Source organism: Rhinoderma darwinii, unplaced genomic scaffold (assembly GCF_050947455.1).
Source record: "Rhinoderma darwinii isolate aRhiDar2 unplaced genomic scaffold, aRhiDar2.hap1 Scaffold_921, whole genome shotgun sequence".
NCBI classification, from domain to species: domain Eukaryota; kingdom Metazoa; phylum Chordata; class Amphibia; order Anura; family Rhinodermatidae; genus Rhinoderma; species Rhinoderma darwinii.
Window position 1 is genome coordinate 58,273 of NW_027464494.1, and position 18,495 is coordinate 76,767.

Sequence of the window (18,495 nt, forward strand, 5' to 3'; positions counted from 1 at the left end):
ACAAAACTACTACCAAGCAAAATCTGCGCTCCAAAAGCCAAATTGCGCTCCTTCTGGGCCTGGCAGTGTGCCCAAACAGCGGTTTATGACCACATATGGGGTATTACCGTACTCTGGAGAACTGCTTAACAATTTATGGGGCATATGTCTCCAGTGGTACAAGCTGGGCCCAACGCATTGGGCACTGAAATAGCATATATGTGGAAAATGTCAATTTTCAATCTGCAACATCCACTGTGCACTAATTTCTGCAAAACCTTTGGGGGTCAAAATGCTCACTTACACTACTAGATGAATTCCTTGAGGGGTGTAGTTTCCTAAATGGGGTCACTTCTCGAGGGTTTTCACTGTACTCGTACCTCAGCGCAATGCAACATTGGCGTCAAAAACAAATTTTGTAAAATCTCCACTCCAAAAACGAAATTTCACTTTTTCCGTTTAGACCCTTGCCGTATGTCCAAATAGCCGTTTACAACCACATATGGGGTATTTCCGTAATCAGGAGAAATTGTGTAACACATTTTGGGGTGTCTTTTCTCCTGTATTCCTTGTGGAAATGAAAAATTCTGAGCTAAAGCTACAGGTTATATTTCACGGACCAATTCTAATAAAATCTATAAAACACCTGAGGGCTCAAAATGCTCACTACACCTCTAATTTAATTCTTTCAGGGGTATAGTCTCCAAATTGGGATCACATCTGGGGAATTTCTACTGTACTGGTACTTCAGGGACTCTGCAAATGCGACATGGCCCCCAGAAACCAATTCAGCAAAATCTGAGCTGCATAATCCAAATGGTGCTCCGTCCCTTCTGAGCCCTGCCATGGGTCCAAACAGCAGTTTATTACCACATAATGGGGTATTTCCGTAATCAGGAGAAATTGCTTTACAAATGTTGAGGTGCTTTTTCTCCTTTATTCCTTATAAAAATTAGAAAATTCTGTGTTTTTTCCAAAAAAAAGTCTCTTTTCATCTTCACAGACTAATTCCAATAAATTCAGCAAAAAACCTGTGGGGTCAAAATGATAACTATACCACTAGAAAAATTCCTTGAGGGGTATAGTTTCCAAAATGGGGTCACTTTTGGGGGGATTCCACTGTTTAGGTCCCTCCAGGGCGTTGCAAACGTGACACGGCACTGAAAACCATTCCAGTAAAATCAGAGCTCCAAAATCCAAATGGCGCTCCCTCCCTTCTGAGCCCTGCTGTGGGTCCAAACAGCAGTTTATTACCACATATGGGGTATTTCCGTAATCGCGAGAAATTGCTTTACAAATGTTGGGGTGCTTTCTCTCCTTTATTTCTTGCAAAAATTAGAAATTTTTACGTTTTTCCAGAAAAAAAGTAGATTTTCATTTTCACAGACTAACTCCAGAAAATATAGCAAAATACCTGTGGGGTCAAAATGCTAACTATACCCCTAGATAAATTCCATGAGGGGTGTAGTTTAAAAAATGGGGGTCACTTTTGGGGGTTTCCACTGTTTTGGCACCACAAGACCTCTTCAAACCTGACATGGCGCCTAAAATATATTCTGAAAAAAGGAGGCCCCAAAATCCACCAGGTGCTCCTTTGCTTCTGAGGCCTGTGTTTCAGTCCATTATCACACTAGGGCCACATGTGGGATATTTCTAAAAACTGCAGAATCTGGGCAATAAATATTGAGTTGCACTTCTCAGGTAAAACCTTCTGTGGTACAGAAGAAAATGTATTACATATGAATTTTGTAAAAAAAAATGAAATTTGAAAATTTCAGCTCTACTTTCCTTCAATTCCTGTAAAACGCCTAAAGAGTTGAAACACTTTCTGAATGCTGTTTTGGATACTTTGAGGGGTGCAGTTTTCAAAATGGGGTGTTTTATGGGGGTTTCTAATATATAGGGCACTCAAAACCACTTCAGAACTGAACTCGTCCCTGAAAAAATCGCTTTTTGAAATTTTCTTAAAAATATGAGAAATTGCTGCTAAAGTTCTAAGCCTTGTGAAGTCATAGAAAAATAAAAGGATGTTCAAAAAACGATGCAAACATAAAGTAGACATATGGGAGATGTTAATTGGTAACTATTTTGTGTGGTATTACCATCTGTTTTACAAGCAGATACATTTAAAATGGGAAAAATCATAATTTCTTCATATTTTCGCTAAATGTTGGTGTTTTTCACAAATAAGCAATGAATTTATCGACCAAATTTTTGCACTAAACTAAAGTACAATATGTCACGAGAAAACAATCTCAGAATCAATTGGATAGGTAAAAGCATTCCGGAGTTATTACCACATAAAGTGATACATGTCAGATTTGAAAAAATGGGTCTGGTCCTCAAGGCCAAAATGAGCTGGGTACTCAAGGGGTTAAATGGTAAGCAAATTGTTTATTTTTTGTTTTTTTCTACCTAAAATGGCAGAAAACACACCTATTTTGGAGATGGAAAGGACGGCTAGAGGGGAAATGGAGGAGGCCGGTGTTTTTTAATTACATTTTTTCTAGGTGTCTTTTATTCCATTTGCTAACAATTTAGGCAAAGTAGCCCCAAAAGTAAATGTTTTTATAACACATGATTTTTTAAGCATTGTAATAGGACATTTTGTCACACGTCTGTTTTGAGTAAAAAATTTTGCTTTTTAAAACTTTATGCTGTTTTCGCACCTTTTAAAATAGTAAGTCGGACCCAGCGGTAGAGGGGATCTCCTGCATGACAGATTTAATATAATTTACGCCAGCGTGAATTATAGCGAAAATCTATGCTAGCTCGTAGATTTCAGTCTGTGGAGCTCTGAAAGCCCAAGTTGCACCAAATTTATTCAGGGCCGTGAGCTTCTTGGGATCTGCTCATATCACGTGTTTTTCTTTTCGTCTGAGAAATGCATCGTGAGGAGTCCTGACATATACCTCCAACATATGGCACTGACGTACCCTACTGTATAGGCATATATGGACAGTGACGTTAGGGGCTTTGCAAAGCCCTTGATGTCACTGTAAATATATGAACTGGGATGTTAGGAGTTTAAAAACCCAGAAACCTACGCCAGAGTGTCGGCAACGCTGTGGCCGGGGATTCAAATTCTAGAGGGACTCACTGTCCATATATGGACAGTGATATCAAAGGCTTTAAACTTTTGAGTCCCTGGCCAGAGCATCGCAAGCGCTCTGGCCGGGAACTTCTGTCTTTGGAAAGCTCTCAACGTCACTGTCCATATCTGGACAGTGATGTTAGGAGCTTAAAAGCCCATGAGTCCACGGCCAGAGTGTCGGCAGTGCTCTGGCTAGTGATTGCTCTCCTGGAAAGAGCCCCTGACGTCACTGTCCATATCTGGACAGTGATGTAAGGAGCTGAAAAACTCAGGAATCCACAGCCAGAATGTAGGCAACGCTCTGGCCAGTGATTGCTCTCCTGGGAGGAGCCACTGACGTCACTGTCCATATAGGGACAGTGACATTAGGGGATTTGAGATGCTGGAATACCCGGCTAAAGTGTCGGGAATGCCGTAGCCGGGAATTCTGCTGCTAAAGGAACCCCTGACATTACTGTCCATGTATCGACAGTGGCGCTAGGGGTTTGTCATGCGAGTGTCGCAGACCAGAGCGTTGGTAAAACTGTGGCCGGGATCCCGCTTTTAGAAGGAGCCTCTAGTGTCACTCTCCATATAAGGACGGTAACGGCAGGGGCCCCTCTAGTACTGGAATCCCAGGCCAGAGTGCTACCGATGCTTTAGGCTTGGGATCTAAATGTCAGAATGCCCTTGACATCAACCTATTTCAGCGGGCTACTGTTTAATATTAGCGTATAAAAAAGCTAGTCTTACTAAATTCCAACTATTGGTTTCATGTAACAGCGGGAGGTAGGGTTCTGCTGCTCGACAGATTTACTATAAATTACGCCAAGAATTGGAGTAAATTATACCGGAAATCTATGCCAGATACATATCTGGACAGTGATGGAAGGAGCTGAAAAACCCAGGAATCCACGGGCAGAATGTCGGCAACGCTCTGGCCAGTCATTGCTCTCCTGGAAGGAGCCACTGACGCCACTGTCCATATATGGACAGTGACGTTAGGGGATTTGATATGCTAGAATACCCGGCTAATGTGTTGGCAACGCCCTAGCCGGGGATTCTGCTGCTAAAGGAACCCCTGACATTACTGTCCATGTATCGACAGTGGTGTTAGGGGTTTGTCATGCGAGTGTTGCAGACCAGAGCGTTGGTAAAACTGTGGCCAGGATCCCGCTTCTAGAGGGAGCCTCTAACGTCACTCCCCGTATAAGGATGGTAACGGCAGGGTTCCCTCTAGTTTTGGATTCCCTGGTCAGAGTGCTACTGATGCTCCTGCATGACAGATTTAATATAATTTACGCCAGCGTGAATTATAGCGAAAATCTATGCTAGCTCGTAGATTTCAGTCTGTGGAGCTCTGAAAGCCCAAGTTGCACCAAATTTATTCAGAGCCGTGAGCTTCTTGGGATCTGCTCATATCACGTGTTTTTCTTTTCGTCTGAGATATACATCGTGAGGAGTCCTGACATATACCTCCAACATATGGCACTGACGTACCCTACTGTATAGGCATATATGAACAGTGACGTTAGGGGCTTGGCAAAGCCCTTGATGTCACTGTAAATATATGAACTGGGATGTTAGGAGTTTAAAAACCCAGAAACCTACGCCAGAGTGTCGGCAACGCTGTGGCCGGGCATTTAAATTCTACAGGGACTCACTGTCCATATATGGACAGTGATATCAAAGGCTTTAAACTTTTGAGTCCCTTGCCAGAGCATCGCAAGCTCTCTGGCCGGGAACTTCTGTCTTTGGAAAGCTCTCAACGTCACTGTCCATATCTGGACAGTGATGTTAGGAGCTTAAAAGCCCATGAGTCCACGGCCAGAGTGTCGGAAGTGCTCTAGCTAGTGATTGCTCTCCTGAAAAGAGCCCCTGACGTCACTGTCCATATCTGGACAGTGATGGAAGGAGCTGAAAAACTCAGGAATCCACAGCCAGAATGTAGGCAACGCTCTGGCCAGTGATTGCTCTCCTGGAAGGAGCCACTGACGTCACTGTCCATATAGGGACAGTGACGTTAGAAGATTTGAGATGCTGGAATACCCGGCTAAAGTGTCGGGAACTCCCTAGCCAGGAATTCTGCTGCTAAAGGAACCCCTGACATTACTTTCCATGTATCGACAGTGGCTTTAGGGGTTTCTCATGCGAGTGTCGCAGACCAGAGCGTTGGTAAAACTGTGGCCGGGATCCCGCTTCTAGAGGGAGCCTCTTGTGTCACTCTCCATATAAGGACGGTAACGGCAGGGGCCCCTCTAGTACTGGAATCCCTGGCCAGAGTGCTACCGATGCTCTAGGCTTGGGATCTAAAAGTCTGAATGCCCTTGACATCAACTTATTTCAGCGCGCTACTGTTTAATATTAGCGTATAAAAAAGCCAGTCTTACTAAATTCCACCTATTGGTTTCATGTAACAGCGGGAGGTATGGTCCTGCTGCTCGACAGATTTACTATAAATTACGCCAAGAAATGGAGAAAATGATACCGGAAATCTATGCCAGATTGTATCTGGCATAGCTTTCAGTTTGTGGAGCCTTGATATCCCAAGTTGTGTCAAATTTATTTAGAGCCGTGCACTTCTTTATAAACTTATCACAACTTACTACGGCAGGCTTCTGTTTAACATTTGCATATGAAATGCCAGGTTTAATAAATTCCCCTATTAGTTTTAATGTAATATGCTTTAGGACTTAAAAGTAAGATATCACAACAACTGACTTTGTCAATTGTTATGGTAGTAGTCGGATATGATCTTTAATAAATTGAAACAATTTTTTAAAGATTTAAAAACAAGGTTTGACAACGATAAGTTCTTCCCATGTGTATCTAATGCTGATATGTAACATGCTCCTTACTTATGTTTTAATATTGTGTGATTGAATTTGATATGCTTGACTGATGGTACTTGTATGATCAGAAGTAGTAGCTAGATGTTTAAGTATCAGAATTAGATTAGTTTTAGTAATGATACCTTGTTCAACAGATAGAGAGGTCCTATAGGGGAGTACCAAGTCAATGTGAGCTTGAAACTCTGAACAAAAAAATACCAGGTCATGCAGATAAAAAGTAAATTTAGATAAAATGTTACTATTAAAATACAAACCACACAGCTCCCCAAGGTAGAATTTGAGAAACGGCATACTATACCCTCCTGCTATTTTGCTTAAATGGTAAGCAAATTGTTTATTTTTTGTTTTTTTCTACCTAAAATGGCAGAAAACACACCTATTTTGGAGATGGAAAGGACGGCTAGAGGGGAAATGGAGGAGGCCGGTGTTTTTTAATTAAATTTTTTCTAGGTGTCTTTTATTCCATTTGCTAACAATTTAGGCAAAGTAGCCCCAAAAGTAAATGGTTTTTATAATACATGATTTTTTAAGCATTGTAATAGGACATTTTGGCACACGTCTGTTTTGAGTAAATATTTTGCTTTTTAAAACTTTATGCTGTTTTCGCACCTTTTAAAATAGTAAGTCGGACCCAGCGGTAGAGGGGATCTCCTGCATGACAGATTTAATATAATTTACGCCAGCGTGAATTATAGCGAAAATCTATGCTAGCTCGTAGATTTCAGTCTGTGGAGCTCTGAAAGCTCAAGTTGCACCAAATTTATTCAGAGCCGTGAGCTTCTTGGGATCTGCTTATTTCATGTGTTTTTCTTTTCGTCTGAGATATACATCGTGAGGAGTCCTGACGTATACCTCCAACATATGGCACTGACGTACCCTACTGTATAGGCATATATGGACAGTGACGTTAGGGGCTTGGGAAAGCCCTTGATGTCACTGTAAATATATGAACTGGGATGTTAGGAGTTTAAAAACCCAGAAACCTACGCCAGAGTGTCGGCAACGCTGTGGCCGGGAATTCAAATTCTAGAGGGACTCACTGTCCATATATGGACAGTGATATCAAAGGCTTTAAACTTTTGAGTCCCTGGCCAGAGCATCACAAGCGCTCTGGCCGGGAACTACTGTCTTTGGAAAGCTCTCAACGTCACTGTCCATATCTGGACAGTGATGTTAGGAGCTTAAAAGCCCATGAGTACACGGCCAGAGTGTCAGCAGTGCTCTGGCTAGTGATTGCTCTCCTGGAAAGAGCCCATGACGTCACTGTCCATATCTGGACAGTGATGTAAGGAGCTGAAAAACTCAGGAATCCACGGCCAGAATGTAGGCAATGCTCTGGCCAGTGATTGCTTTCCTGGAAGGAGCCACTGACGTCACTGTCCATATAGGGACAGTGACGTTAGGGGATTTGAGATGCTGGAATACCCGGCTAAAGTGTCGGGAACGCACTAGCCTGGAATTCTGCTGCTAAAGGAACCCCTGACATTACTTTCCATGTATCGACAGTGGCTTTAGGGGTTTGTCATGCGAGTGTCGCAGACCAGAGCGTTGGTAAAACTGTGGCCGGGATCCCGCTTCTAGAGGGAGCCTCTTGTGTCACTCTCCATATAAGGACGGTAACGGCAGGGGCCCCTCTAGTACTGGAATCCCTGGCCAGAGTGCTACCGATGCTCTAGGCTTGGGATCTAAAAGTCTGAATGCCCTTGACATCAACTTATTTCAGCGCGCTACTGTTTAATATTAGCGTATAAAAAAGCCAGTCTTACTAAATTCCACCTATTGGTTTCATGTAACAGCGGGAGGTAGGGTCCTGCTGCTCGACAGATTTACTATAAATTACGCCAAGAAATGGAGAAAATGATACCGGAAATCTATGCCAGATTGTATCTGGCATAGCTTTCAGTTTGTGGAGCCTTGATATTCCAAGTTGTGTCAAATTTATTTAGAGCCGTGCACTTCTTTATAAACTTATCACAACTTACTACGGCAGGCTTCTGTTTAACATTTGCATATGAAATGCCAGGTTTAATAAATTCCCCTATTAGTTTTAATGTAATATGCTTTAGGACTTAAAAGTAAGATATCACAACAACTGACTTTGTCAATTGTTATGGTAGTAGTCGGATATGATCTTTAATAAATTGAAACAATTTTTTAAAGATTTAAAAACAAGGTTTAACAACGATAAGTTCTTCCCATGTGTATCTAATGCTGATATGTAACATGCTCCTTACTTATGTTTTAATATTGTGTGATTGAATTTGATATGCTTGACTGATGGTACTTGTATGATCAGAAGTAGTAATGATACCTTGTTCAACAGATAGAGAGGTCCTATAGGGGAGTACCAAGTCAATGTGAGCTTGAAACTCTGAACAAAAAAATACCAGGTCATGCAGATAAAAAGTAAATTTAGATAAAATGTTACTATTAAAATACAAACCACACAGCTCCCCAAGGTAGAATTTGAGAAACGGCATACTATACCCTCGTGCTACTTTGCTTAACCCCTTAAGGGGACACGGCCAATTTTAGCCTTGAGGACAGAGCAATTTTTTTTACATTTCCCTCTTTGCATCCCGACGCTCATAACGCTTTTATTTTTTGTACGACATAGTTGTATGAGACTTTGTTTTTTGCGGGACGAGTTGTACTTTATGTACGTACCATTTTTTGGTACAAATACATTATCGTTTAATTTCTATAAATTTTTAATTAGATTAAAATGAAGAAAAAAAGCAGTTGCGCAGCAGTTTTAATATTTATTTTTTTACACCATACACCGATCATCATAAATAATGGTATACATTTGTTGTACACGTTGTTACGGTCGTGGCGATACCAAATATGTCTATATTATTTCATGTTTTTGGACTTATATTTTAAAAAGTTTATTTATTATAAAAAATGTGTGTTTCTGTGTATTTTTTTTACTTATTTATTTATTTACCATTATTTTTTTTTTACATTTATTTAACTTTTTTTGTTAATCCCATAAAGGGATTTATCATTTTGATTTTTATTTTGTAACTGCAATGTACTGGCATAGATCTATATGCCAGTACATTAGCCTGTTACTGATCTATATGCCCTAACAACAGGAAATATGTTCAGACAGCCCTGGGGTCCTTCACTGGACCCTGGGCTGTCTGGCCATACGAGTTGTGGGCTTTGATCGCGTCACAGTTATATTCTGTGACGCGATCAATGTGCAGTCCCCTCTCTTTGAACGCCGCGATCAGCTGTCATCGCGGCGTTCAAAGGGTTAACAGCGGAGAGAAGATGTTTCTCTCCTCTCCGCTGTCAGAGCGGGGCCGTGGCTGTGTATTACAGCCGTTGCCCCGCTCTCGATCGCACACACAGAGACGGCAGAGACTGCTGTCACACAGGACGAGTATGCTCGTCCTAATGCGCGAAGTGCTCGCCGCTCAGGACGAGCATACTCGTCCTGTGTCGGCAACCAGTTAAATGGTAAGCAAATTGTTTATTTTTTGTTTTTTTCTACCTAAAATGGCAGAAAACACACCTATTTTGGAGATGGAAAGGACGGCTAGAGGGGAAATGGAGGAGGCCGGTGTTTTTTAATTACATTTTTTCTAGGTGTCTTTTATTCCATTTGCTAACAATTTAGGCAAAGTAGCCCCAAAAGTAAATGGTTTTTATAATACATGATTTTTTAAGCATTGTAATAGGACATTTTGGCACACGTCTGTTTTGAGTAAAAAATGTTGCTTTTTAAAACTTTATGCTGTTTTCGCACCTTTTAAAATAGTAAGTCGGACCCAGCAGGAGAGGGGATCTCCTGCATGACAGATTTAATATAATTTACGCCAGCGTGAATTATAGCGAAAATCTATGCTAGCTCGTAGATTTCAGTCTGTGGAGCTCTGAAAGCCCTAGTTGCACCAAATTTATTCAGAGCCGTGAGCTTCTTGGGATCTGCTCATATCACGTGTTTTTCTTTTCGTCTGAGATATACATCATGAGGAGTCCTGACGTATACCTCCAACATATGGCACTGACGTACCCTACTGTATAGGCATATATGGACAGTGACATTAGGGGCTTGGGAAAGCCCTTGGTGTCACTGTAAATATATGAACTGGGATGTTAGGAGTTTAAAAACCCTGAAACCTACGCCAGAGTGTCGGCAACGCTGTGGCCAGGGATTCAAATTCTAGAGGGACTCACTGTCCATATATGGAGAGTGATATCAAAGGCTTTAAACTTTTTGAGTCCCTGGCCAGAGCATCGCAAGCGCTCTGACCGGGAACTTCTGTCTTTGGAAAGCCCTCGACGTCACTGTCCATTACTGGACAGTGATGTTAGGAGCTTAAAAACTCATGAATCCTCGGCCAGTGTGTCAGCAATGCTCTGGCCAGTGATTGCTCTCCTGGAAAGAGCCCCTTACGTCACTGTCCATATCTGGACAGTGATGTAAGGAGCTGAAAAACCCAGGAATCCACGGCCAGAATGTAGGCAACGCTCTGGCCAGTGATATTGTTATGGTAGTAGTCGGATATGATCGTTAATAAATTGAATTTTTTTTTTAAAGATTTAAAAACAAGGTTTGACAACGATAAGTTCTTCCCATGTGTATCTAATGCTTATATGTAACCATGCTCCTTACTTATGTTTTAATATTGTGTGATTGAATTTGATATGCTTGACTGATGGTACTTGTATGATCAGAAGTAGTAGCTAGATGTTTAAGTATCAGATTTAGATTAGTTTTAGTAATGATACCTTGTTCAACAGATAGAGATGTCCTATAGGGGAGTACCAAGTCAATGTGAGCTTGAAACTCTGAACAAAAAAATACCAGGTCATGCAGATAAAAAGTAAATTTAGATAAAATGTTACTATTAAAATACAAACCACACAGCTTCTCAAGGTAGAATTTGAGAAACGCCATACTATACCCTCCTGCTACTTTGCTTAAATGGTAAGCAAATTTTTTATTTTTTGTTTTTTTCTACCTAAAATGGCAGAAAACACACCTATTTTGGAGATGGAAAGGACGGCTAGAAGGGAAATGGAGGAGGCCGGTGTTTTTTAATTACATTTTTTCTAGGTGTCTTTTATTCCATTTGCTAACAATTTAGGCAAAGTAGCCCCAAAAGTAAATGTTTTTATAATACATGATTTTTTAAGCATTTTTACACACGTCTGTTTTGAGTAAAAAATTTTGCTTTTTAAAACTTTATGCTGTTTTCACACCTTTTAAAATAGTAAGTCGGACCCAGCGAGAGAGGGGATCTCCTGCATGACAGATTTAATATAATTTACGCCAGCGTGAATTATAGCGAAAATCTATGCTAGCTCGTAGATTTCAGTCTGTGGAGCTCTGAAAGCCCAAGTTGCACCAAATTTATTCAGAGCCGTGAGCTTCTTGGCATCTGGTCATATCATGTGTTTTTCTTTTCATCTGAGATATACATCGTGAGGAGTCCTGACGTATACCTCCAACATATGGCACTGACGTACCGTACTGTATAGGCATATATGGACAGTGACGTTAGGGGCTTGGGAAAGCCCTTGATGTCACTGTAAATATATGAACTGGGATGTTAGGAGTTTGAAAAGCCAGAAACCTATGCCAGAGTGTCGGCAACGTTGTGGCCGGGGATTCAAATTCTAGAGGGACTCACTGTCCATATAATGGAGAGTGATATCAAAGGCTTTAAACTTTTGAGTCCCTGGCTAGAGCATCGCAAGCGCTCTGGCCGGGAACTTCTGTCTTTGGAAAGCCCTCGACGTCACTGTCCATAACTGGACAGTGATGTTAGGAGCTTAAAAACCCATGAATCCACGGCCAGTGTGTCGGCAATGCTCTGGCCGGTGATTGCTCTCCTGGAAAGAGCCCCTTACGTCACTGTCCATATCTGGACAGTGATGGAAGGAGCTGAAAAACCCAGGAATCCACGGGCAGAATGTCGGCAACGCTCTGGCCAGTCATTGCTCTCCTGGAAGGAGCCACTGACGCCACTGTCCATATATGGACAGTGACGTTAGGGGATTTGATATGCTAGAATACCCGGCTAATGTGTTGGCAACGCCCTAGCCGGGGATTCTGCTGCTAAAGGAACCCCTGACATTACTGTCCATGTATCGACAGTGGTGTTAGGGGTTTGTCATGCGAGTGTTGCAGACCAGAGCGTTGGTAAAACTGTGGCCAGGATCCCGCTTCTAGAGGGAGCCTCTAACGTCACTCCCCGTATAAGGATGGTAACGGCAGGGTTCCCTCTAGTTTTGGATTCCCTGGTCAGAGTGCTACTGATGCTCTAGGCTCGGGATCTAAATGTCTGAATGCCCTTGACATCAACTTATTTCAGCGGCCTACTGTTTAATATTAGCGTATAACAAAGCCAGTCTTACTAAATTCCACCCATTGGTTTCATGTATCAGCGGGAGGTAGGGTTCTGCTGCTCGACAGATTTACTATAAATTACGCCAAGAATTGGAGTAAATTATACCGGAAATCTATGCCAGATTGTATCTGGCATAGCTTTCAGTTTGTGGAGCCTTGATATCCCAAGTTGTGTCAAATTTATTTAGAGCCGTGCACTTCTTTTTAAACTTATCACAACTTACTACTGCAGGCTTCTGTTTAACACTTGCATATGAAATGCCAGGTTTAATAAATTCCCCTATTTGTTTTAATGTAACATGCTTTAGGACTTAAAAGTGAGATATCACAACAACTGACTTTGTCAATTGTTATGGTAGTAGTCGGATATGATCGTTAATAAATTGAAACAATTTTTTAAAGATTTAAAAACAAGGTTTGACAACGTTAAGTTCTTCCCATGTGTATCTAATGCTGATATGTAACCATGCTCCTTACTTATGTTTTAATATTGTGTGATTGAATTTGATATGCTTGACTGATGGTACTTGTATGATCAGAAGTAGTAGCTAGATGTTTAAGTATCAGATTTAGATTAGTTTTGGTAATGATACCTAGTTCAATAGATAGAGAGGTCCTATAGGGCAGTACCAAGTCAATGTGAGCTTGAAACTCTGAACAAAAAAATACCAGGTCATGCAGATAAAAAGTAAATTTAGATAAAATATTACTATTAAAATACAAACCAGACAGCTCCCCAAGGTAGATTTTGAGAAACGGCATACTATACCCTCCTGCTACTTTGCTTAAATGGTAAGCAAATTGTTTATTTTTTGTTTTTTTCTACCTAAAATGGCAGAAAACACACCTATTTTGCAGATGGAAAGGACGGCTAGAGGGGAAATGGAGGAGGCCGGTGTTTTTTAATTACATTTTTTCTAGGTGTCTTTTATTCCATTTGCTAACAATTTAGGCAAAGTAGCCCCAAAAGTAAATGTTTTTATAATACATGATTTTTTAAGCATTTTGACACACGTCTGTTTTGAGTAAAAAATTTTGCTTTTTAAAACTTTATGCTGTTTTCACACCTTTTAAAATAGTAAGTCGGACCCAGCGAGAGAGGGGATCTCCTGCATGACAGATTTAATATAATTTACGCCAGCGTGAATTATAGCGAAAATCTATGCTAGCTCGTAGATTTCAGTCTGTGGAGCTCTGAAAGCCCAAGTTGCACCAAATTTATTCAGAGCCGTGAGCTTCTTGGGATCTGCTCATATCACGTGTTTTTCTTTTCATCTGAGATATACATCGTGAGGAGTCCTGACGTATACCTCCAACATATGGCACTGACGTACCGTACTGTATAGGCATATATGGACAGTGACTTTAGGGGATTTGAGATGAGGGATTTGAGATGCTGGAATACCCGGCTAAAGTGTCGTCAACGCCCTAGCCGGGGATTCTGCTGCTAAAGGAACCCCTGACATTACTGTCGACCGTGGCGTTAGGTGTTTGTCATCCTATCTCGGATACACACACTGGGGCCGGTTTTATAGGAAGCATATGTTTTTAAAGTGTGGGAGGAAACCGGAATACCCGGAAGAAAATCCACGCAAACACAGGAAGAACATACAAGCTCACATTTGAATCCAGGACCCCAGCACTGCTGCTGTTTCTGATACTGTTTTTTTTTAATAAACAATTGACGCTGCTTGCCCTGATCTGTGTTCTGAACATATGCGCATGTTTCGAAAGTCTTCAGATAGGGTACTAACATTGTATAGTTAACTCGTTAGTGACCGCCAATACATGGCCACTAACAGGCTTTATTCTGATTCATGTGCCTTACTTATTATGGCACTGCATCAGAATAAATCTGAGCCGCCGGGAGCAGTGAAATTACTTTGCTCTCAGCTACCGTAGGTAACTGAGGTTTGGGAGGAGACAAGCTTGAGCGGGCGGGATCAAAATCAGCATCGATCCCGCCCTTTTAACCCCTCCGATGTGGCGGTCAATAACGACAGCCGCATCTGAGTGGTTTTAGAGGGAGGGGGCTCCCTCTCTCACCCCACCAGTACACCCGCGATGCGATCGGTGGATAAAAGAGGCCCCCCAGGTCTGCCTCTAATGAATGCCAGAGGTATGGCCTAACAGATGCCTGTCAGTGTAAAACTGACAGGCAATAATATACTGCAGTACAGAAGTATTGCAATGTATTATGAAAGGAACCAAATGATCGCATAGTAAAGCCCCCTAGTAGGACTAATAAAAAGAAAAATAAAGCTTAATAAAGTTAATAAATAAATATAAATCTCAAGTAAAAAACAATTAAAAACCCACTTTTTCCCCTTACAAAATGCCCCAACTATAAATCTATTACATTATTTAACCCTGTACGGGCAGCGCCATAAAAAATAAAGTAAAAAAACAATGCTAGAATTGCTGTTTTCTGTTCATCCTGACTTCAACAAAATCTGATACAAAGTGATCAAAAAGTCGCATGTACTCCAAAATGGTACCAATAAAAACTACAAGTCATCCCGCCAAAAAAATCCCTCATACAGCTGCATCAGCAGAAAAAAATAAAAAGTTATGGCTCTTAAAATATGGCAACACAAAAATGAATAATTTAGAAAAATAATGTGTAAGGCCCCATGCACATGACCGTACATTTCATCTGTAATTACAGACCAATTTATATATTTTGCCAACGGACACCGTCCCATATATTTATGGGAAGGTGCTCGGGCCATAGGAAGCTTCCGTAAAAAATACATGTCTTATTTTTTTATTTTACAGACCATTCTCCCATATTTTATAATGGGAGCATGGCCCGCAAATGGGGACGACTGTCCGTGGCCGGCCGTAACCGTAATCACGGACTGGGATTACAGCTACAGTCGTTTGCAGCGGGCCTAAGGCTGGGTTCACACGTGGCGGAATTTCACTTGAATTCCGCTGCGGACACTCCGCAGCGTTAATCCGCAGCGGAGCCGTTTCTCCATTGACTTCCACTTAAATTTAGAAGTGTTAGTTTAGACGATGCGTAAAATTCCGCTGCGGAGCATAGGCTGCGGAGCGGAATTTGGTGTCTGCAGCATGCTCTGTCTGTTGCGGAGCAGTGGCGGACTGGTTGCGGACTCATGGCGGAATTTCTCCATTGACTTCAATGGAGATTCTAAATTCCGCAATGAAGTCCGCAGCTGTCATGCACATGTTATGTGTGCTGCGGATGCGTCTTGCTTTTTTGACATGACATTTCTTCATTCTGGCTGGACCTATGTATTTCTAGGTCTACAGCCAGACTGAGGAAGTCAATGGGGCTCCCGTAATTACGGGAGCGTTGCTAGGAGACGTCAGTAAATAGTCACTGTCCAGGGTGCTGAAAGAGTTAAGCGATCGGCAGTAACTGTTTCTGCACCCTGGACAGTGACTACCGATCCCAATATACAGCAACCTGTAAAAAAATAGAAGTTCATACTTACCGAGAACTCCCTGCTTCTGTCTCCAGTCCAGCTTCCCAGGATGACGTTTCAGTCTAAGTGACGGCTGCAGCCAATCACAGGCTGCAGCGGTTACATGGACTGCCGCGTCATCCAGGGAGGTAGGGCTGGATGCCGAAAGAGGGACGCGTCACCAAGACAACGGCCGGTAAGTATGAAATTCGTTTACTTTCACTAGGGAAAGTGCTGTCCCTTCTCTCTATCCTGCACTGATAGAGAGAAGGGAAGCACTTTTTCCGCAGTCCGCAGCAGCTAGTCCGCATCAATTTACTGCACATTTTGGGCAGATCCGCAGCCGTAATCCGCTACCCGAATTAGGTGCGGCATTGATGCGGACAGTTGCGGAGGAAATCCGCCACGTGGGGGCATGCCCTTAAAGTAGTAAAACATAAGAAAACTTTTATAATTCTATTCCCCCCAAAAAAAGTTAATAAAAGTTAATCAATAAATTATATGTACCCAAAAATAGTGCTATTAAAAAATACAACTTGTCTCGCAAAAAACAAGTCCCTATGTGTCACGTTGGGTTCGTGGACCCACTGGGTCATACCGCCTTACCGGTATGGCAGCTAGCCAACAGGGCGCAGGTCACAGTCTATAGTTCGTATAGTTAACCATGGATTTGTCATGAAAAGGGTGAAATACAAATTCTTCCACCTTTCCGCAGCAGAACAGAACATGCTGCGGATTTTCAAATCTGCAAGCCCGAACAACCCTGCTGATTTTTTCTGCAATGTGTGAATGAGGTTCGGAAAACTTGCAATGCAGGTTGCTGCAGATCTTTGGTGAAGGATCCATGCAGAAAATCTGGAACAAATACACCCCCGCGTGAACATAGTTTTTCTGAACAAAGAACAAAAACCATAGAAAGGAATATTCTAATCTACTGTATGCCATCTGTTGCTGCACAATAATTACACGTTATGACAAATTGATAAATAAACATTTTTAAACATCCTGGCATGGACTGCGACCATTTCTTAGGCCCAGGCATCGCCATGTTCTGGCTTGTTCAGGACCCAGTAGTAAAAGATTGAGAAGCCGTGGTCTAGATCACTGGGAATGAGACTCAATTTGGCATTAAAAACTGCAACATACAGTTGTTGAAAATGAATACACTGGGAACATTTTCATTATGGGATTTCCCTTCCTTACACATTATAATATCTGCATTGTTTGATTTGCGTGAAATTATTGTCCAAAAAGATTATTGATAAAAATTATATTTGTCCAGTTTTAAACATAATTCCTGAAAGACAATTGGCTGCAGTGAAGAGGTCATGTGACAGACCATGTCTGGTAGTGTGAATGGTTGTACGCCCTGTTATGATTTGAACTAGTTGGTAAGACCGTTTATCAACTGCCGTGATCAATTGTATTATAACGGCTCTTCCAGTGACTCGTGATCTCTGAGGAGCAATGTCCTGCACATTATCTCCTTTCATATGTACCTGGTTTTGACTGCACAGATCTCCTGTACATCTATCGGTAAGCACTACTCTTAACACACTACACACAGGACAATATAGTTACACTATGCAGTGTATTACAACAGATGGGGCTGAACTGTTCAGTTGTTGCTTTAATGTTAAGCAGCCATGTGACTAACTGACAGTTATGGTGCCCATGCACCCTGCAGCTGAACAATGGTAGCTGCTGGGTGGCAAAACCCACGCGGTTTTATTTTCGGATTTACTAAGCAGTTCTTGGCTATGCGACATCTAATGCTGTTTGGCCGCAGCGTGTACCCCTTGTACCTTATCTGTACATGACATGGATAACACTTCTTTGACAATGATAAATGTCTTAATAACAAAATAAATCCCATGTTTTTATGTATTCTTGTTAATGACAGATTTACAAATATATGCTTCCCCCTCTATTTAAATTGACCTGTGCAAAAGCAAACAGCATGCATATTAGAAAGTGTAATCATTGTATTTTTAATGGTACCATGTTGGGGTACACATGTTGTTTTTTTTTCATCTCCACATTTCCATAGTTTTTTTTACTTTTTTCATCGACACAGCCTTATAAATGCCTATTTGTTGCAGGATGAGTTGTATTTTTTAATCTTACCATTTTGGGGTACATAAATGTATTGAACAACTTTTAGTCTTGTTTAATGTGCAGTACAAATGACATAACTTTGTTCTGCAGGTCGTTACAATTAGGGTATGTTCACACGGCAGCGTCCGTAACGGCTGAAATTACGGGGCTGTTTTCAGGAGAAATCAGCTCCGTAATTTCAACCGTAGTGGCATGTTGAGGTGCTTTTTCGCTGCGTCCATTACGGACGTAATTTGAGCTGCTTTTCCATCAAGTCAATGTTAAACGGCTCCAATTACGTCTGAAGAAGTGACAGGCACTTCTTTGATGCGGGCGTCTTTTTTACGCTCCGCCTTTTGACAGCGGCGCGTAACAAAAATGACCGTGTGCACAGAACATCGTAACACCCATTCTAATGAATGGGCAGATGTTTGCCAACGCTATCGAGGTGCATTTTCGGACGTAAATCGAGGCGTAAAACGCCCGAATTACGTCCGTAAATAAGCCGTGTGAACATACCCTTATGGCGATAGCAAACATATAAAGTTATTTTGTGTTTATTCGTTTTGCACAATAAAAACTTTTAAAAACACAGCATTCTGAGAATGAAACTTATTTTTCACCATTGTTGTTTGATTAGTTGTTTTTGCTGTTTTGGGAGGCAAGATTATAGCAATTCTGACATTGTTT